The sequence below is a fragment of the Falco cherrug genome, chromosome 8 (assembly GCF_023634085.1).
Source record: "Falco cherrug isolate bFalChe1 chromosome 8, bFalChe1.pri, whole genome shotgun sequence".
NCBI lineage: Eukaryota > Metazoa > Chordata > Aves > Falconiformes > Falconidae > Falco > Falco cherrug.
The window spans coordinates 50,635,773-50,658,190 of record NC_073704.1 but is presented as its reverse complement, the minus strand read 5'-3'; positions in this window follow the sequence as shown (position 1 = coordinate 50,658,190).

Below are 22,418 nucleotides of genomic sequence, written 5' to 3'. Positions count from 1 at the left end.
TTAATCTCCTCTCCCATTTCTTTAAGCTGTGGTTATGTCTTCACTGTTATAATATTTGCATTTTTCAAGTTAGATAAGTATTTTATTTGTTTCAACAACGTCAGGTCGTGTAAACAGCATAATGGACAAAGAACAAAATAGCTTTTGAAGGCACCCCCGCCCCGCACACTGTGTATGTCTGTGTCAGCCTCAGGTGTTTTGCCTTGAATAAAAAGCAAGGGGAACTCATCAAACAGACTGTGAAGCAGAGCACAGTATAACACAAGTACATGGTGATTAAGTTTAACTTGGATTTTTGGTAAAAACAATCCAGCTCCTCTTGGGTGTCTTCTCCATCCCCCTTATTTTTCTGCTCCCCCTCCCCCAGTATGTTACTGGTAGCTTCCTTTACTCTCACACCTTTTCCTTTACCTCCAGGTTTTGCATTCTTAAACAATCTCTGTCACCTTATTTCCCATCTAGGTATTTCTCATTTCTCCGTTGCTTCATGTCATGATTTCTTTTTAGTTTCCATTCAAATGAAGCCCTGCCTACTGCCCCACTCCCCACCCCCCCACCCCCCCACCCCCACCCCCCTTCTGGAATTAGGTGTCAGCCTGAGCTCCACATTTGTCTTCTGGGACAAGTCTTGACTCTAGACTTCCTTGGAACAAATCTGATTTTGCTTTTGAGGATAGTTTGGATATAGTTTGCTCAGAAAATCAAGATCAAGTCAGCAGTAGTTTCCAGCTGGCTATTTCTGCTCAGTTCAGAGTCTTCAGTATCAAGTGCTGTGTGCGTTACTCTGTCATATCCTGCAGAGCAGATTTTGTACAAAGAGGTTTGTGATTTCTGCGTGCCAACTGAATTGTGAAAAGGTGAGGGAAGCGGGAGAGGAGAAGGTTGTAGTAAATGTTGGAATTCTCACCTGCAGTGCTCCGTAGTATGCAGTTACTGCATACACTTTTAATTACTGGGCACGAGGAGAGGTATTTCTTATTTACTTACGTACATGTTTTGGTACGAAGAACAATACAAAAGCAGTCACTAAAAAATAACAGTGCTTCGGTTATGCTGGGCTTCACAAGGGAAAGTGGATTGATGTTTTGCTATTGTGTAATAAACAACACCACAGTTCTGCGTTGTTTTGTATAACAATTCTGTTGATCCCTATTACAGTTGTCTACAAAATTACAAGAAAAGATGCCCACATTTCCTGTCACTTCTAAATGCTAAAAACAATACCTTATCTCATTTTAGAAACAAAACCTTAGGAGACAGAATAGAAAGCTTGGTGATAAGCTCTAGCATCTATGTTCCTTTGAATCCTACTTCAGTTGAGGGTAATGAGTCACCTGGTGCTGGATTCTCAGCAGTGAAGAAGTAGAGGAAAACAAATCAGTAGGCTACTTGCAGAACAGTGGTCTAATCACCTCTGATACCAATTATCAGCATCCTTGCTGATCGTCTTTATTAGGACATAGTTGAAGCCTGAATTATGTGACTCAACGGTGCAGTGGTCATTTAGCTGAGCAAAATTTAACCGGGTATATAGCCAAGGACAAAAAAGGATCTTGAAAAACATCAGCTTAAAACCAGTCCCTGAATGGGCCTGACTCTGTTTTCTGTCACCGTACTTCCAGCTGAACCATGTTCAACAGCGGTTCAGTTTCATCCATTGTCAGCAGTGAGTAATTTTCGGAGCAGATGTAAAGTGTGAATCCACATCAGAAATGAACATTAATCTTAACATCAAATACGTTTGCTAGGGTTAGTCATTGCGAAAGACTATGGAAGAATGCTTTGTAACTCACTGAATATTTCTGCCTTGCTTTTGCTGGTTGTATAAGCTATCAGAGGTACCCTTGCAGGAAATACCCTTGATTTTCAGAATGTGACTAATTGGCAAAAATGTGTATTAAATTCCTATAAATTTCACAAATATATCAGGACGTAAGATGAAGTGGGGTATGGGAGAATACATTACTCTGAGTATATCTTCACCATCTAAAAATGTTGATGTGTTTTCAGTTTCCTGGAATTCAGAAGGCAAAAGCTGCTATGCTGACAAATATCTACTGGACCTTTTTCAAGTGTAGCTGACTTACAACTCAAGAACTTCTTGGCCTGTCTTACCTTCTCAGGTCTTAAAACATATCTATGCACTGAAATGGTGTCAAGAGACACATATTCCTTAATTACAGAGAAGTGTTTTAACAAAAAATATATTTCCCATGCCTTCTTCAGTTCTTAATTGTTCCTGCCAATTCTCCACTACCATCTGTCATCAACTCCCATTTTTCTGTTCAGCTGAAATATGAGTGTAATACTGATTCCAAAATATCATAATAGATTCTGTGTCCCCTTTGTACTGCATTTTTGTGCAGACAACTGCAGAGGCATGCAAATCTTGCTCAAGGTTGCCAGTAGCTTTGTCAATCTTCAGAGTCAAGAAGAAAAGCTCATCTGCTAGAATGACTCATGACAACCTCATCTTTGATTTCTGGGACAATTTTCAAATTAAGTATGTCCCCTCCATTTCCAGGGCAATTTTATATCTCTTAAGTTGTACAGTGGGCTTTTGAAGCTCAAATAGTTCTGTTCCTGGCCCAGGCATTGTAAAATGTGGGAGAAGATCATTCTCCTTTTTCTCAATTTCCTTTTAATAATGATATTTCCTCAGCGGCTTTTTGTTGTTTAATTTTTTTCAAACAATGAGCCAGAAACAAATGCTGGTGATTAACAAGCCTAAAAATTCAGGATACTTTCTGTAGAAATAGAAATTATATAGTTCAGATTAGTTCATCAGTCCTTCCTAGGAGCATTTTCCCCCATTTCTTGTTACTTGACATCAGCTCCATAATTTCTTTGCTATATAGATTGACTTGGGAGCTTCATCTGTACGTTTGCTCTCTGGGGGAGGGATGCATCAGGCACAAGTGCAGCTGGTTTGAAACCAGAGAGATCTCTCGGCCTGTCTTAGCTGATCAGAGATAACTAAATGAAATTGTCAGCCTAAAAGAAATGAATGGCACACAGAAAACACAAACCAGGTACGTCTGGGACACGATTTTGAGAAGCAGCCAATCGGCAATGACTGAAGTTTGTTCCTGCTTGCTGACTGCAGACAGTCTTTGGGGAAATAAGTCATAGCTAGTCTTTCAATTAGTAGGACAAACTGTGCAGATGTCACACCAAACAAATTCATCCACAGTTCAGAAGAGGTCAGTAGACTAAAAGAAATCAGTATGTTGGTGGTCTGGCAGAAAACCTAGGGAATTTTCTTCAAGATGGGGTTGTACCAAACTAGCGAGTCCTGCCTGGAAAGCCAAGGTGGCTTTGAGAAGAAAGCTGTACCATCCTTAGTGGGGGCTGAACTTCTCCACCCATTCATGAAGCGCACCATACCGCAACAGAACAAATATTGTGGGTTTAAGCTTTTCCATCCCTGAAGTGTCCAAATGCACGTATGTATAAAGGGGCAGTTTCAGGCCTTTTGCAGTCATGGGCTTCAGCAGTAAAATGATCAGGTGCCCAGAACGGTATGTATATTTGCCTGCTAACAAACACGCCCATACTTGGCCGGTTATATGGGCAAATTCCAGATACATTTGAAGTCAAACTGGTGCATAGAAATGAAATGATTGATATCTTATTTTTCTGAGCACAGCAGTGTGAACATTTGCTGTAAATTACGTTTGTTTCAGACCCAGAGTCTTTTGGCAGTGACTCTGAGTTTGGATGGACTGCCTAAACAACTTGTTAAATAAATGGTTTTCAGCCTGAATTTTACAAATTATTTTGATTATTCGGTATTGTTTGCATGATTAGCGAGTTACATAGTTTTATTATTTCTGTTCTCTGATTGGACTTATTTATTCAGGGGAATAAGTAACTCATTCCATCAATACTGTTGGATTTCAATGTGGTATATAATACTGGTATTATCTTGTTTTTCAGACAGAACTGTAGATTTCTGCTTGCAAAGGTACCATGTTGTATTTAATGATTCAGCCAAATTATTCTTTACAAGTACTGTTGAAAATTTAGTTACTAATCAATGCTAACAGAGAAAATGCAAATTTTGGATCAAATATATATGTGCATATGTGCACACATCCCCCTTCCTATCCCTAGATACAGAATCTGATTAGTAAATCAAGCTGCTAACATATCATTATTATCAAAAAAGCAGTGTTTCCATATAATTAGGCAGCAGCAAGTCAGTCATAAAACCTGGCTTTCTTTTTCATCTTCATCTTCTGTGACGTTTGCAATGAAATAGCAAAGATCAGATAAATCTATAGAAGCTGGTGATATAGATCCCAATAATTTAACTACAAAACATTTCAGGTAAACTGAAGACATCAAAAGAAAAAAATATATTCAGAGTATGCTGCAGCAAATGTGTGTAAGTGAAGGCAGATTCCTGGAATTTAGTTTGTAAAAAAAAAAAAAAAAAAAAATGAAATAAGTTTCTTTTCTTCTATGCAGAATTTTTCTACCTGTCACTCATGATCTGTGTCATTCTATTTGAGTGATTCTTTGGACTGCAGCAAATGAGTCTGCCTGCCAGATCTTACCTGAAACAGCAGCAGTAATGCTTTCTGTGCTACTGGCCCATCTGATCTTTGCAGAGGTCACTGCCTGCATATCATGAAGGCAAAACGGGGCATGTATTTATCTTTCAGATGCTGAGGTTCACGGTCCAATGGAGCTTAGGGTCTGTATTCTAAATTGCACACTTGAGGTGCCAGCATAAGCACCTGCATAAGATGTGGTAACCTCCACCAGTGGGGTGGGACCAATAACTGGGAGCAGTCATCTCTGCAGTTGTCCCAGGAGGGTTCAGCAGAGCTGACTTAGATAAGCCAGTATTTTTCAAGTCAGCTGTTAGTGGCCTGCTAGATTCCACACGTGTGAACTTCTACCGTGTTCATTTGGACTTCTAGTGTAAAGATGAGCTGGAGCAAAGGATGGGTTCTGTTGTCGTGTAAGGGTGACATATGCTTTTTCTTCTGTCTTCACAATTTGCTTTGTGTTTGTAATAAATCTGTACAGGGCATCAAGGGGTGGGGCTGGGAGCATCATTTTGTCCTATTACAAGCTGGAAAGAAAATGTAAAAACGATTCATATGCTACTAGAGGAGAGACCTGGGTCAGCTCTTCAGCTAACCGTCACAATCAGCAAAGGAGCACATATCAAACCTCTCATGAAAAATGGGTTGATAACCAGGATCACAACCTAATTAGTGGGGTTATTGGGAAAATCAAAATAACGAGGAGGTGGTATGTATAAAGGATTCTTTGTTTGAATACAAACGGACTTGTGCTTCTCTCTGGCATGCTTATAAGCATAGATGGTGCTGCATAATGTTAACATGCTGCACGAGTCTTGTTGTAGATTAATCAGTCACTAGGTGGATCTCTCTCTCTGTGCACTACAGGGATGCCAGATCTCCCCTCCTAACTTTGACCAGCAGCAATAGAGCATGGTGAATGCTTCATCTCTCCATTTCTTCCATTACTGTGTGAAACACAGATCCCGGCAGTAGCATTACATGGCAGTGTCACTAGAAGCAAATCATCAGCAACTATTCTGGTGGGCCAGGTGATGACTGAATGGTTTGAGTTTAGAGTAAGCATAAAAGTGCCAGGCAGTGCCTGCTATCTCGTTATCTGATACCAAAATATATGTGAAATACACCACAACAGACAAGAGAAGGGATGAGACGGGAAGGAATTACATGACTTTTTTGTTAGCAATGGGAAATATCTGTATCTAGATTTGACTGGTAAGTTTATCTTTACTCTGATGTGCATGTGAGGGTACCTAGGAAAGAGTATAGGGGAGGCAAAGTATAGATGGCTGGAAAAAAGGAAGGAAGGAACAGTGTGGGTGACAGGCAAATTGAGGAAGAGAATTAAAACAAAGGAGTAAAGTGAGGGATAAAAAGCAAGTAGTAATGTATTAGGTGCTTATCTGTTCCCCTATACGCTGTGAAAAAAATGGTCATTACTGACTTGTTTTCACAATTTTTTATGATGCAGAGGAAATACTTTCTGATTCTACAGAACAGGATCTGTTACACAAATGGATTGAATGACTTGGTGGATGTCAGTGATAGAGCATTCATGATTAGTATCAAGAGGCTAAAACTCCAAACTAAATTCAAACATGTGAGCTGGTAAATGCTGAAAGGAAGATCACATAAGGTTATTGTTTACTTCACTGCCCTCTCCAAATTAAGCCTTGGAAATTTCAGTATCTATTTATCTTCTGCTAGATACCCACAAAATCAAGATCAGTACAAGTCTTTATGTATAACTATCTTGTATATCCTGTCTTGTATATATGTATATATGTATAATCTATCTTGTATAACTTAGCATTTGTCAGTTGAGACTACAGTTCCGAAATGGCTCAGAACCCAAGCTCTTGTGAGTATCTCCTCAGGCACTTACTTGGCTATGTAAGAACTAAGATCTTTTGCATTCAAACCAGAGTCATACTTTCAACACATTTGGGAATTCTCTCTCTCAATTATTTTGAAAATCTAGAGTGACATTATCCAAACTGGTTATATAGACTCAAATATAAGTAATGCCAAATGTGAACCATCAGCTGGTACAGTCAGCTAAGCTGATTCTGCAAGTGAACGTTAGAACCAAACCCCCTGGTCAGCACAGCACACGCCAATACAAGATATGCTTCACCTGTTGAATTTACCAGGCCATAGTTGTTACGCTACAGCTCCTCAAGCTGGAGTACCACTGAGTACTGTAAACATGCCTTTAGGCTCCTGTGAGCTGAAATCCCTTGAAAATGGAATGAAGAGCCAGATTTTCTAAAAATAAAGAGAAATGACTAGTAGGATGTTCAGCAGGAGGTATCATACATCACAAATTACAAAAACCCTTTACAAGCCCCAAAACATCTTTAACATGTAAGTATCTGATAATTTTACTTTAAGTCGTTTCCACATTGACTTCTGTGCCTAAGATAAAGACACTTAAAAAGGATACATACATGACCTTATTTGTGAGGGAAGAAACAGAAACCTTCCTTTGTAAATTCTTCAAACCCAAGGAAAGTCCCTGATACTGCTCTCCTTTGTCATAGCTGCAAATGCACTTTTTCAGTAACAGGGCAAGTCACAATTCACTCATAACATTGAGAAAAAATTTTCTGCGGTGCTGACAAAATAAAGCTAACATCCCAGACTTCTTTCTGGAGAGTTTAAACGAAACAGAATATATTAAAAATACTGAATAGTCAGTGACAGATTTTAAAATCAGGAACAAACTAAGTCCTCCTCAAAGAAGAATTTCCTCCAAGCATAAATATCAAAGAACTTCTAATAATAATATGACATATGACAGTCTCCCATGTGAAAGGAGCAGCCAGCTTGAAAGTCTCTATTTCCCTTATCTGATAAGCAATCTCAGTGACTTTTCAGTGAATAGGGATGTTTCGTACAGGAATAACATTTAAAAGAAATCAAGCTAAATTATTAGAGGCCCCTAATTTCTAAAAAGGGTTGGGTTTCACTGATTAAGTGCTTAATGTTATAAAACTGGAGAGTGCTATAGAAAAATTTGCCAGTCTGAATACACACTCAAAGCACAACATCTTGCCCTGTAAATGTGCTAATAGATTTTTGAGTTCTGAGACTGAACTACACCATAGGAAAGGTAGTGATGTAAATCATACTTCTGTTTCTTAGGAAACTGGCTTGCAAAAATTTGGGGTTTTTTTCTGATTATTTAATACAACTATATATTTAAACATGCATGTATTGCTTCAGAATATTTTTATGTGGTCTTCCTTTTTCTGATATGACAAATAAAATAAAAAATCATAAATGGTTCTGGTTCACTAAAATTTTGCTTTCATTTATCATATGAATTACTTTAATAATAAAAAGAAAAAAGTGGCAACCCACAAATCCTGCAAATCTTATGAAAAGGGGGATTGCTCCGTGGAGCCCACCTATCAATATGCTGCAATAGGTGCAGTATATGTTTCTCAGGTCAAGCCGAGAGCCCTGCTAAGGTTAGTAGAGCTGGTCCTGGAATATCTGGCATGTATGTAATGGAATAGATTATGCAAAACAATAGTTTTCATTTAAACGCTGCCATGGCCCAAGCATTGCCAGCCAATTACCTATGAAGTTAGAAACATTTTTATTCGGTAGGCACACATGAAGCCTCTGTTAGTGGTACTTGGAAAGTTCTTGGTCTCAAATTTTCTTCCGGAAGAGGAAACATTGCTGTGAAGAAATTGTAGGGAGGAAAATTTTAAAATTCTTTTTCAATATGATGAACAAGTGCTATAAAGAAATCTGAATTATCACTTCCCAACTGCACACAAACAAAATTAATTTTGGTCTTCATGCAAAGCTTGACATGAGAACAAAAGAGACCTTTACTCTTTCATGAAGCAGTAGAATGCTGATTGTTTTTCTTTTAGTTGTCACTGAGATTTTTTACTGAATGGCTATAATGTTAATTCCATTTCAAGGATGAAATCAACTGCATTTAAGATTAAAAGGGAAGAAAATAGTAAGCTGACAGCTGAATGAATAATTTCCTCAAATAATTAAATTCCCATTCACCTTTTTCTTTTCCTGTTTGCACTTCCAACTGTAAATGAATGCAAAATCCTCAAATATAATTGTTTTATTTTTTTTACATATTTTTTCAGCAGATAATTTCTTGGTTTGTTGATTATTGAAACTATTGCAATTGATAATACAGTCTGGTTAATTACATTTCATATTCCTTTTTTTTTCCAATTCAGTGGCTTAGACAAGTAACCAAAATAGTGTTAGTTACATAAGTAGCAAACAAGTACAGAAATACTTGTATATTAGTTTATTGCAACTAATTAAACTTAAGCTTCATTTTCTCTATGTTCCAATTGCAAAACAAAAGAAACAGAGCTGAAACCCCACAAGTGTATCCATCCATGTCTGTGCTCCTTAATTCATGCAGATTTCTTTCTGGCAAGATCACCTGGGTGAGATTCACAAATGCTGTAAGTTCCACGTGTCTCATTCATACTCTAAACTTAACAGCAAACATATTTATTTTGTAAAGTTAAAACTGACCTTTTTTTTTTTTTTTTTTTTGGTAAATTACAGGGCTGAAGTGTATCAGCCACACTGAACAGAATGAGTATTATAAACATATTTCACATATTTCTGTAAACAATGGAAAGGAAGCTTGTGACTTCAGAAAAGCGGTTAAATAAAGTCACTCAATGAAGGAGAACCAACATTATTGAAGTGTAGAAATAGAAATGGTAAGAGGTGAAGCAGAAGAGAATGGAAGGAGTGAAACAGACTCATGCCCAGGCTATCTTTCTGGTGCAGATATAGCAACCCGTCTCATAACTGGAAAAACAGATGATGTCCTTTTCACTAATGGAAGTATACTTATTTGTACTGGTTTAGTTATTAAAAAAAAAAAAAAAGGACTAATGGGATGTGTGTAGCTGCAAGTTTTACACCTCAGTGTGGTGAATAAACAGCATTGCAGTAATACTGCAAGATATAGAGCTGGCCAGATTTGACATTGCCACCCTAACGTTCCTGAACTGGTATCATGAAAATAGTCATGTTTCTTAGGTTTTGTTTTTTGTTTTAGTTAATCCTGATCATTACAATTAGACCTCCAGCATAGCTCATAGGTAAAATTGCTGAGGCACTTCTATTGCTTCCATTATTTTACTTATGGTTATTTTTTTTCCTAGATTGGCCTGAAAAAAATATTTTTTTAATCTTTTGAATGCAAGATAAACAGGAAAATTTTACTTTTCACTGCAATTTAAATTTAAACAAAACATTGTTTGCCTAATCTGGACCTACAAGAGCTGAGTTCAGGAAACAGAAATGCACCAAGACAGCACTGCAAGCTGAGCAAAGATCTTGAGAGTTCTGTTACATACCAGTCAGATCTCTCAGTGTTCTGAGCCTTGTAAACATATGTGTATGTACAGTTGGAGTCAGTATGACATTTCAAAATAATATTTTTTTCTTCAATCAACCTTTGAAGAAAAACAGCAGTGTGAAAGGGAAGAGCCACGGGTCCATTGGAGACCTTCTAACAGGTGCATTTAAAGCTGTGGAAAGCCTGTGCCGCATTACGAGGGCAACAGCTATAAGGAATCGGCCTATGTATAACAGCTATGGTCTTGCTAGGTTTTGCAACCCCCTTGTTTTCTACTGTGTTATACTAAGGAACAGGATAGTGATACTTTCAAAGACAAATTTGATACTGCTCTTGAGAAGAAGAAAAGGTTGCTCCCCTGTGCCTGTTGGTTTTATTCCATATTGAATGCTACTTTTCTGTCAGATGTCCTGATCTTCTTAAACTGAGTCTGAAAAAATGACCTGGAATTAGAAAAGTCTTCTACCATTTTTTGTGGTTTGTTTTTTGGTTTTGTTTGTTTGTTTGTTTGTTTGTTTTTAAACTGGTTCCTCTCATTTTCATTTCATTGACTTGGAGGAGATGAGAGAGTGCACTGTCAAGTTTCTAGATGACACCAAAATGAGGTGATAAATTGATATACTTGGGGACAGAGCTGCTATGCAGATAGACCTAAACAGACCAGGATGGGCAACTGAGACCTAAAGAAATTTCAGCAATGACTAACACCAAGGGCTCTCTCAGTACAGGAAAGGTGTAGAATAAACTGGAGCAAGTTCATCAGAGGGCTGCCAAGATGGTCAGGGGGCTGGAGCACTTGTCCTACAATGAGGGACTGAGGAAGGTGGGAGCCTGGAGAAGACACAGCTTTGAGGGGTATCAATTAGCAGCCTGCTGGTGCCTGTGAGGACGTCATTAAAAATGTGACATCTTCACAGTGGTGCATGGTGGAAGATAAGCAGCAGTGGAAATAAGTTGGAACAGGAGAGGTTCAGACAGGAAAAAAAGAAACAGCTTCAACATCCTGAGCGTGGTCAGGCACTGGAACAGGTTGCCCAGAGAGGCTGAGCAGGCTCTACCCTTGGAGGTTTTGACAATGAGGCTGGATGAAACTTAAGCTACTTGGTCTGACCTCGGGGCTGTCCCTGCTTTCAGCAAGAGGTTGGACTACAGACCTCCTGAGGTTCCTTCCAGACTGAACTATCTTGTAATTCTCTACTTTCAGCCAAATCAAACTACTGATCAGATCTGTGAGAAAAAAAATATTATGTGGACATGAGCACACATGGGCAAAAAATTCATCAGCCTAACTGACCTGAAACCAGAGCAGAGTGTTTGGGTGCAAGCAAAGTTATTAAGGATTTTGTCTCAACACCAGTGGATAGACTCATAGAATAGCAATGTGGCATGAAAATCTATTCACTTCTGAAGGGTCTACTTACCTAACTCTTTGATATTAAACAACTGTGAAAATTTCAGACACTTCAGATAGAATATTATGTTCTGTTATGCATAATATGGTCTTAAATCAATTCAGTTATTGAATTCCACAATTATAAGTAAGGCTTGACGGAATAAACTGAAATTCATCCATTCAAAATTAATTCAGAATGTATGGGGGTTTTGAAATATGTATATTCCATGTAAATACATCACCCAAGACCACTGTAAGATAGGGTAAATGAAGCTCGCTTGCCAGACAGATGACCAGTTTGTTGACTAAGTGTATCCACCCATGTTCTCTTAGGGTATTATCATGCACATTAAAAAGAGACCTCATTTGAAAACCTCCAGAAATTCCATTTCAATAATTGCAGAACTGTAGTTTTCCTAACAGGACAGAGGCTAAGTAGTTAAACAATCTGTGACAGAACTATTTTAAAAATTTTGCTTAATGATATCCAGTAAGAAATCAAAATAAAAATAAATGGTACAAGGTCTGTGGTAACTAATTCTATATTAGAGGACATTTAAGTAAACCTATAGGTTTGTCTTATGATATGTATCAAAGATAACCAACTTATTTATATTCCTGATGTTCCCATAATGCAACAAATAATTTCTACTTTTCATAGTTGCATGCATGCAAGTTTGAAGGCAAGGCATTCCACTCTAAGCAACATCAGTACTTACTAGAGGTGGGAACTGTGTTTTCTAATTATTCCTTTTCCTCCTCTTTTGACTACATGTCAAAATCATGTTTAATTTTGGTGAGAGCAATTGTTCACCAATATTGTTCTTTGATATGAGAATTTCTTGAGGCTACAGAGTAAAAGGTAAAATAGTCTTAAAAGTACTTAGGGAACCTAATAATTCACACACCGTGACGCTGTTATTAAATAAAGCAACACAGTACAAAGGCAGGGAGAGATGCTCTCTTGAAAAAATGTGATTGGTTGCTTTATCTTCTGTCAGTATGGATATAACTTCAGCATATTTAACAACGTTAACAAATCTTTTCTAAAAAGCAAATGCCAACCTTGAATTTACAGTTTCACCCTTTAACCTCCAATCATATCAAGGATAACAGCATATTTTACAATTTATTCTCTGGTCCCAGATAAGCAATAATTGCCACCAGAATCATTAAACAAGTTAAAGCGTTTAACTTCATTATAGTAGTTCTTGTTAGTCAGGCACGTCGTGCCATTATCAGACCTTTTACATCAGTAGAAACAATTGATAAATCTGTAATAATTTTGTGTCTCAAAGACTGGATAATGATCCCTTGTAATTCTTTGACATGACACACACAAAGTACTGCTTTTCAGTGTGTAATTTCTCATTTCAGAGAACGTTAACCAGACTGAAAAAAAACCACTTTCATACAATCTGTTCAGTAGAATGTAAATGAATGTGCGGAACAGTTTCTTAATAAATGAGCCACCATTGTGATTATTTTCAGTAACATTTGCTATACTTAATGGTACCATCCATCTAAGGATTTCTACATTTATCCTGTTTATGGGTTGGTTAAAACCATTATGGAGGAATCATTAATTTCCTTGCAAATGTCACTGACTTTGAATGCTTTGATCATTTGAAGATTAGCCCAGCCCCTGTCATCAGTAGTCTCTGATGAGTTCAGGCTGATTTGCTTTGTACATCAAAGGCATAAAAGGACCACTCTGAGTCTCAGGTTTTTTGGCTACACTTTTGAAGTCTCCTGAATACACATGAGCCATTTTTGCTACAAGAGAATGAAAAGCAGAGGACCATTGTGCATATGGTGGACAATGTGCTTCTGAATTTACGTTGTCTTTCATCAGAGATACAGACTGCTTCTGGAGTGTCCCCATGGGTGAAGTTAATGGGTCATAACCATAATGATAATTAGTATTAAAAAAAGGAACAAAGTTCTCAGACATCCCAGTATAGGATAGTCAGATTTGTGCCCCGTGTGTTGCAAGGCAACAAAATAAGCATAACTGTAAAGTTGACATTTTTTACTTATTGAAGTCTGTGAAGAAAATAGGTGTGTCACACAGAGATGAGAAAAGTCAACCTCTTCACTGCAGGTGCTTGTACACAAGTTTTACATCTTTATTCATCTTCCAAAATTAACTATATTTGTATTTTGAAAGTATGTATAGAGCAAAAAATAACAAGCAAAACCATGAGTATTTAATTACAATTTAAGTAAAAGCTATATTTATGTGAAAAGTGTGTTGCAAACCTCTTTGAATAACCTGTTTTATCCAGCCTATAAATAAGTTACAGTTTTTCTCTAGATTTATTCACACAGTATTCATTAAAAAGTTTTTTAAAAGCTTCCATTTTCAAGCATTACTATGTATATTGTTCTGTAGTTGGGATCTCATATGTTTATAAAACAAGCATCTGAGTCAATATTTTCAGAAGTGATGCTTAAAGTTAGCATCTTGAATGCCTATTATAACTCATAATAGGCAGCTTGATTTTCTACAATTGCTGAGCAGTTTGCTTTAAAGAAACTTTGTTCAATAATGAAGTTAATAAACAAGAACTTAAAAGGTTCCAAGACACATGAAAAAATGATGACATATTTTACATGGCTGATATGTCATAAGGCAAGAATAGTAAGACCATGCTAGTCTTCACAGAATATAAATAATGGTAGTAGTGATCAGTGAAGGAAAAATGTAAAGTGTCATGAAGAAAAAGCAGAATCCTTAACGCTAGAATCTGTGGAAGGCTGAAAGCTTCTGGTGACAGTGGGCAAGGATTTTACAAAGCGGAGTGGTTGAGAAATGGCTCTAGTGTTTGGATACATGGAGACTTCAAGTCAAATAGGTGAAGCTCACTCTCTTCCATGCTACAGATTGCATTTTGGATGCTCTACAAATAGCTGTTTAAAAATTAACATCAGTTTAACTCCAGTATTGTGCATGGGCTATTTAACAGTCTTTAGAGAATGGAAAAAAACCACCCAAAACAAGGTAGGGGATTGCTGAAAATGGTTAAAAGCGTGTTAATTAGAGTTAATAAGATGAAAGTGAGAAAACAATGCATAATGAATGTAAAATTCAGATAAGTATTAGAGCAGGGAGCAAGCTGTCACATCGTTTGGGATGTCCACAACTAGTTTCAACTGGCCTAGCCAATGTGATTATTGTATTTGTTATTATTATGATAGTTCCTGGAGAACTTTGTGGTATGCAGCCCGTATTTTTAGACGTAGTGCAAACATAAACAGACTGTGTGCCTGTTACCAATGAAGATTTTATACTTTGTGTAAAATGAGCAGAAGTCTGGAAGGAAGGAAGGAAGGAAGGAAGGAAGGAAGGAAAGGAAGGAAGGAAGGAAGGAAAGAAGGACGGAAAGAGAGGGTGTGGTATTACTGGTGGTATAGAAGGTGTGAAAGGTATACCTGGCAGGAGCATGTAGTCTCTCTAACTCCTGTCATTCACTGTTGCCCCAAGCATATGGCTGAGAACCATCTTGTACTGATGAGAAGGTGGATGAAGTTACCTATTTGGCTGTTACCAGCTCTCCTTTTTACATTATTTTCACATACTATTCTCCAAATGAAAATAGAAGCTGTGAAAAGAGCAATTTTATGTTTTTTTCCCACATTAACTAAAGTCTTTTCAACCAGAGCACAGATGGCCTTCTACCAGTCTCGAACAGTGCTCTGCACACTGCGCTCCCATGGGCCAAAACGTGCTGCTTGAAAAGACAGTTTTCAAAAGGGAGCACACGCGTTAGATTGTAGAAGCTCTCTGGAGTGCCAATACATGTTTTGGATGCTTCATAATAGAGAATTTTTAGGACAATTTACTTTCTTTGTCAAGAATTAAAGCAAGCTTTCTGCTGCAGTTGCTGTTCAGTGCAATAGTACTCTAAATACTACAGTTGTTTTGGTAATTGTAAGTGCGGTACCTGCCTCTCCCTTTCAGAACCTCTGAAAGACCTGTTAGTCTCTCGCACAGTAACAACATTAACATGTAAGTGGAGTATTTTACATATATATATATATATATATATGTATTACTTTTTCAACAAAAGGACATAGAAATCTTCATATAGTCTCATTTTTGTGCACATCCTTTGATGGCTGGGTCAGAGGAGATGCATACACATGTACGCACACACACACACAAGGCTTTCAGGCCTGGTTTGTGTAAAAAAAAAATCAATGAGCATCTCATCCTGGCATTACGATGGTTTGGTTTTATGGCAGCAAACGCAGACATCATATGCATCCACGAAACTGCTGCTAAAAAGTTAATAATACATTCAAAACAAAATTATGACCTTTTTGCCCCCCAGAATAGTTTTGTTCTTATGTGTCAGAGAATCCAGAAAATCCCTCTGGAATAAATATCTGGGAATTTTCAGTTCTCCAAATTTTCATTTTTAAATATTTAAAGATAAGTGTAGGAAAATGTTAATATTACGAGAGAAAAAATACATTATATGCCTCCAAGTGCTATAGTTGGTTATGTATCTTTTATTGTGTTGTGTTGTCGCAGCTGAAGTCGTACTATGATGCTGGGAGAGTTTTGTCTAGTCAGAGGAAAGTGGCTGCTCTTTACAGATATTTTAATTTAAATATTTGCCATGTTATGTAGGTGATTTCCATCGTGTGTGTGTGTGTGTGCGTGATCTCTACAGAATGAAAAATGTTGTAAAGCTGTGGGAATTTTCTGGCACAGATGCATTAAGATAGTGAGAGTTGTTCTGCATTGTTTAAAGCAAGACATTTTTTGACTGTTTCCATGATGACTGGATGCATCATTAACCCCTTTATTGTTGACATCCTACAGAGACCTGATATGTAGTCTTAATTATTTTAAAAGACACTTCTTTGTTACTTAGCTGGTGATTAAAAGTAAATTAAAAGATGGCAATGGCAGACTATTGTTGTTCATTAGCAGATCTAAAACCCTAATCATCTAGTAAGGGACTAATTTTCACATCATTTTAAAAACAATAAGTACACTAGTGTAGAAATTATTTGTGCTGCTTCTACCAGTTAATTATCCAAATCACCAGAGAGGGGTGGTGTGAGAGTGATTATTTTCTATTAATCGAACTGAGAAATCAGAAGTTGGAATCCCAGTCAAAGCTCTTAATAATATTCCTTATAACAATAAGATGAGGTTGAACTTCAAGTGCTGAACAATACTGAGGATTCTAGCAGGGGAGAATGGGAAGAGCAAAGACAAGAGCAAGGTGACCGAAACACCCATTCATAATTTTGCACAGACAAAAGATGAATTATGTTGCAGGAGGCAGTGATGGAGTATATACAAGCACCAGGCACAAATTGCAGAGCTACTGAGAAGAAACCATTTCAAAAGAAATATTAATTAAAAATGGTTGAACATTGTCCTTTAAGACTTTCATAATAATTTCTTGAGTTTAAAGAAAACAAAACCTCAAATTTGTTGATTCAAATAACGTTCCAGTTCTCAGCATTAATTATAGTTAGTGCTTATGCTCCCCTTTTTTCTCCATTTTCAGGTTTTTATCTGGCAGATGGTGATTCATGTGGTGAAATGCAACAGTGATTGTTGAGGGTGAAGCCCTGCACCTCTCTCATACACTTTCAGAGTACGTGGCAGGTAGGACTCATCATCATAGATGGTGTCAGAGATCTCACACTCTTATGGAGGAAATTCCTTCTCTTTGAAGGGGCTGGTGTTGTTGCAGAAGTGATGATATAAAGACATAACCAAGACAAGGTTTTAATACACTTTTAAAATAGTGATTAAAATATTTTAGCTTTGATATATTATATGGACATTTTAAGAATAAAAAAAGCAAATGAATGCACGGTTTTGGAAAAAATTAATTGGCAAAAGGTCTAATGGTTCAATGGATAAAAAAAATCCTGAATACACACAGGTAGCAGGTAAAAAAACCTCTTCTGTCCATTGATTTTTTTAAATAGGAAAGCATAGCTATAAAAAAGGGTGTTTAACTGCAGCAGTGGAGGAAAATCCTGGAAGCAGTGACACCTGTGCCTCTGTCTGTTACAAAAATTCTGAAACTTCCAACTACAACACCATGCTTAAATTCTTTAAATCCTTTCTCAACACTTATATACAATTTTGTTTGACTCAGCAATTCACTCAACTTTCTATCTCATTTTACACAAGATACAGGTATGTTAAAACTTGAAAGTCAGACGCAGAGATACACCTCTGTGCTAGGGCTGAATATGGCACAGTTTCTCTTATGAGTAGAAGTCCTTGTAAGGAAAAGAAAAGTAATTTTTAAACTCCATATCTTCCATTTTCCTGCTTATGACTGTTCCTTTACTAAAAATCTATTACTGTGTCTTCTGTGGTCCTGGTTTGCTAATCCTGCCTGCAAGCAGGTTGCTAGAAAGTTGCTAAAAAATGAACCAAAAGGGGCAGAAATGCAGTGTGAGCAAATGAATTCCTCCAGTCGAGTGAGTAATACCCGATAGCATTGGCCCAGCTCTGCTGCTGTGGATGCACTGACTTCCTTAGGTAAAGAAAAAATAAAAGTATAAAAGATAAAATAAGCTGAGAATTTTATCTGGACTAGTAAAAAGAAATCTCTAGTGTGGTCTTCCCTCGTGTGTAATCCCCTAGATGATGCTGTTTACAGTGGCTTTGAGTTACAAATGCTGTATCGTCTGTTCTACATTGTCACAAATAACTAGATGTGTTTAGTTTCATATATTTTTTCTCTATAATTTTCTTGGCTAATGGTTTGTTCACCTTTATATACTGTGTAGGTTAAAGTTTGCATGTGTAGATTTGTCTATATTTTGATACGTCTTATTAGTGGTTCTCATTTTTGCTTTGTTGTTATGAACATCAAAAATTAATGGGAAGATTTATTGGAGAAACAAATACTGATTATATTAACCTTGGCTTCATTCTAACACTACTGTAGGATCTTTAAATGCCTACCGATTTCCTTTCCTTTGTAATCACAGGCAGTATATTTATTTTTATTTATGGAAGCTATTTGAGAAAATTGGTTAATGTTCAGCTTTACATGAGTTTTTATATAAAAGTAACAGGCTGAGTCAGTAAAGAAAAAAATGACCAGATGGTAACCTCAGTATGGGATAGAGATGAATGTGAATCTAAAATGAAGAATGTCCCAAATAATGAGGGTCATTTGAGAATAAGATGGTATGTGCACTTTGTGGCCATGAATAATGCATTGATGTACATACTTCAGTAACCATGATGCATGAGTTCTCTACAGAAATTATCACAAGATAAGTTTTACATGGGAATCAAGTGCTTTAGGTACCTTAATTATTTAGATTATGTATCTGAGAGTGGAAAAACATTTGACTTTTATATTCCTCTGTTCAGTCTTAGTGTCAGAGAAGGAGAAGGGTGAACTGGGGAAAAAATCCTGTGTGACCTTCCCAGATGCAGCACTGTCATGACAAACATTATTATCTCAATTCCTCTTTTCCTTTCTACCCATCTAGATGGCAAACTCTGCAAATGAGCAAACTCAAATTCAAGTTGGTAAGAACATACAATTCCACCTCAAAGAAACTGTGAAAATCAGTCTGTCCCACCTGTAATTCACTGTGTGTTCACTGTGTGAAAAGTTACACATGGAATTGACACTGGGGAGTCTCTTTCTAAAAGGACAAGTCACAGCAGTTCCCCTTGTGTGGTTACCCACTTCTTTTGTCCAGAAACAAAGCCAAGGAAAAAGATGTCAGTCTCCTTAGTTTTAATTTCTAGCCCTGGTAACAGGTAGAGGTGTTGAAACACAAGGCAGCTAAATCAATGAGAAAGGAAATGCCGGTGCTATCAAAGTGATTTGCCATGGGAGATTTGCTGCTACATGAATGCTGCTTAGAGCTCAGTCTGTGAGGTTGTTGATTCTGCAGAAACTTTAGGTACAAGCCTTTACTGACTGTTCCTCTTACACTAGCTTGAGACAAACAGCTGACATTCAGGCTCTCCTGGTAACAGAAATCAAGCACTTGCCAACTTTGCTACTTGAAACAGTAACTGTCTCAGAGGCACCTTTGCCTGGATGGTCCCCTGTGATGCTCTGCGCTCTTTTCTGTCTTTCTTCTTTTGAAGGCAGTTGGAGAAGGAGTTGTGTTGCTCTCTGTTTTCTTAGGACATGCTTAGTAAAAGTGTAGGAGCAGGCTAAAGTGGTTCGTAGAATCCTTTGTAAGTTGAGTGAAGTATTTGTTTCTCATAAAGAAGGAATGCTTTCTTCTTGCTGGGAAGACTCATTCCCAAAGATCTGCGCTCACAAAGTAAGCCTTCTCTTCCTCATAGTGCTATTTTTGTCCAAATTCTTGGTTTTGTCCAAATTCTCCAATAAAATGTGTAGTGATAGTAACTTCTAACGCATCTAATCTCTTCCCCAAAACTCTCTTTGGTTCCATTAAATCCAGTATTTCAGTCTGCTGGATTATGGTGTTCAGCTGTGATTACTTCCATTCCCCTGAAATGACAAGTCTTTAGTTTTGGTAGTGGTCTTAAAAGGTAATTAGCGAAGAACTCTATCTTTCACATTTTTTCTGGGCTTTGAGACCACACAGTGTGGGATTAACTCCGGTGTTTTCAGAACCCCCAGTTTATTAAGCACATATTTTCCAGAAACTTCATTTTGCAGGGCTGGTTGTTTGCCATTTACTTGAGCCACAATACAGTTGGAGCAGGCAATGCACCATCACCCCCACTTGCAAAGTGAGGTATAAGACTTTAAAAGACTGAGCAGATTACAGCCCATCTGTTAAAGCAGATAATTTGTTTAGGAGAATAATAGTTTGAACTGCATGACCAAATTCATAACTATCCTGATAACACCCCCAAAGACTCATGGTCCACCTGGTGAGATGACAGGAACCGCTTCGGGCGGTCAGGAATCACATGTTCTTCACCTGCATTTTTTTCTTCCTACATTCCAAATGAAACAAAGCTTTAAGCTTACATCTCCACCTTGAAGATCCTTACTGCTTAGCTGAGCGTGAGGGCAGCCTTTTAGCTACATCAAGGTTGGTCCGTTGATCTTCTTTGCTAAATTTGCTAAATATTTAGCTGGAAATAAGGAAGAAACTGAGGAACCCAAAACACAGAGAAAAAGTATTTATTTTTATCTCAGTTCTCTGAAAATCAGATATAACATAGCTATAACTTTAACTTGTTTTTCTGCCTCAGTTTCTGTACCATTGTTCGGGCTGTAGGTACTGATCTCTAAGGATTTCAGATTTTTCTATTTCTCAAGAGAATCTGGCAAGACACTTCTTTGGAGAAGAGCTTTTCTGTTAGACATGCAGTTTGCCTTTCTCCTACATGCACAGTCCCACTCCCTCTTAATTTTAAAGCCGTTCCACAGATGTCCTAGTCCTGGCTTAGCAAGAACAAAGTTGGGGTTTTTTTAATATTTATTTTACACGGCATTTTTTTGCCGCTGGTTCTTTGGAACACCTTTGCTGTTAGTACATGGCTAGTTTGGAACTTCAGCATGCAGAGGAGAAGAGAAGACAGGCAAATCCCAGCTTCAAAATGGAATTCACTTTCTGATATGGGATCATGGCTCCTTACCATCTCCAGTCCTTCCTCAAAATTATTAGCAGTTTCAAAGCGCCGAGTACAGCACTAAGAAATCCTAAAAATATGTTGCTAGTTCTCTTTGTTCACATAGAGATATATATATGTGTGTATACATATATATGTTAGAGAAGCTTTTCTTAGTGTGCATTTAGTGTGTTCATTCCGGCCCAGGTGACACTTACCACCTCTTAGGATACTGAGGAGTTCTGCACTTGGTGCTGGACAATGAATGAATCTGCCTCTTTTGAGGATCTTTGTATTCCTCATGGTGTTGCAATGTGTTCAGGCTTACCAGTGGACAAGCTCTAACAATAAAAAATGTGGTTACTTAACAACACAAATTTGCATAATAGAATACAGTTACAGAAGTTAAAGAACAAGTTGCAGCATTAAGATGATAGTAAGTCATACCATTGTCTTTGTTGCTCTAAAACCCCAGCTAAATTGCAAGATTGGCTAATTACCTTCTGCAGCCTCCCCTTTGGCTGGCTCTGCACTGAGAGGTACAGCTTTCCTGATCTGACCATTAGCCACGGCTGTTAAACCGTCTGAGGGTTAAATATGAGACCAGCTCAGAGAAGCTGCTGTAGCCAGCTTCTTTTTTTTCTAGCACAGTCAGGCATGAGGTTTTTCCCCTTGCCTTATGCCCTTCAGTTCCTGAGACTGAGTGCTGTGACGTAGCCTGTTCAAGTGGGAACTACAACATTTCCTCTCATTTTCTTCTGTGCTGTCATTTTATTACCATTTCTATTATGTGTGTTAATTAACACTTTCTTTGCTTTAGGCGTCAAACTACATGCTCCTGTTGCAGCTTTTGAAGACACATTTTGGTAAAGCTTTCTATATCATATAATAAGAAATATTAAATATATGCTCTGCTTAATAGATTCTTTTTCTTTCTCTTTGAGCATCATGTAGAAACAAAACAGATGGCAAAACTGGGAACAGGATGTTTCTCTTGAGTAATTCTTCAGTTCAATTCAGTGTTAATTTTAGGGTCCCTTGTGATGATTCCGTCTTTTTCAGAGTACAAGGACAAGTTATCCTTAGAAATAATAGCAGGAAAATTACAAAGAGTGTAAGAGGAAAAATTTCTCTGTACATTTTATTTAAAGCCTGTTGGATTCATGCCATGAGGAATAAGTTGCAACTGGAATTTTAAAAAGCCTGGATCGTTTCAGGATACTTGCTGTTCTTACTAAAATAACAGTGATAAAATTTCACAGTTCAGAGCTTTCACTGACCACAAAAGGAGTCAGGAAAGCATTTCCCTCTTATCTACACAATAGCATAATTGGCTTAGGGCACTGGCGGAGATGTATCATCCCCACACCAGACAACAGGTAGCAGACTGTTTACTGATGGGTACTGAAGGGACCAGTGGGCTAGTCTGACATAGCAGCGTTTGCAGTCTTTGTGCTGATGATGTAGGAGCATATTCCTGGGACTTAGATTTCCAATGCTGATATTTTACTATTATCTCTTTTTCCGTTATCA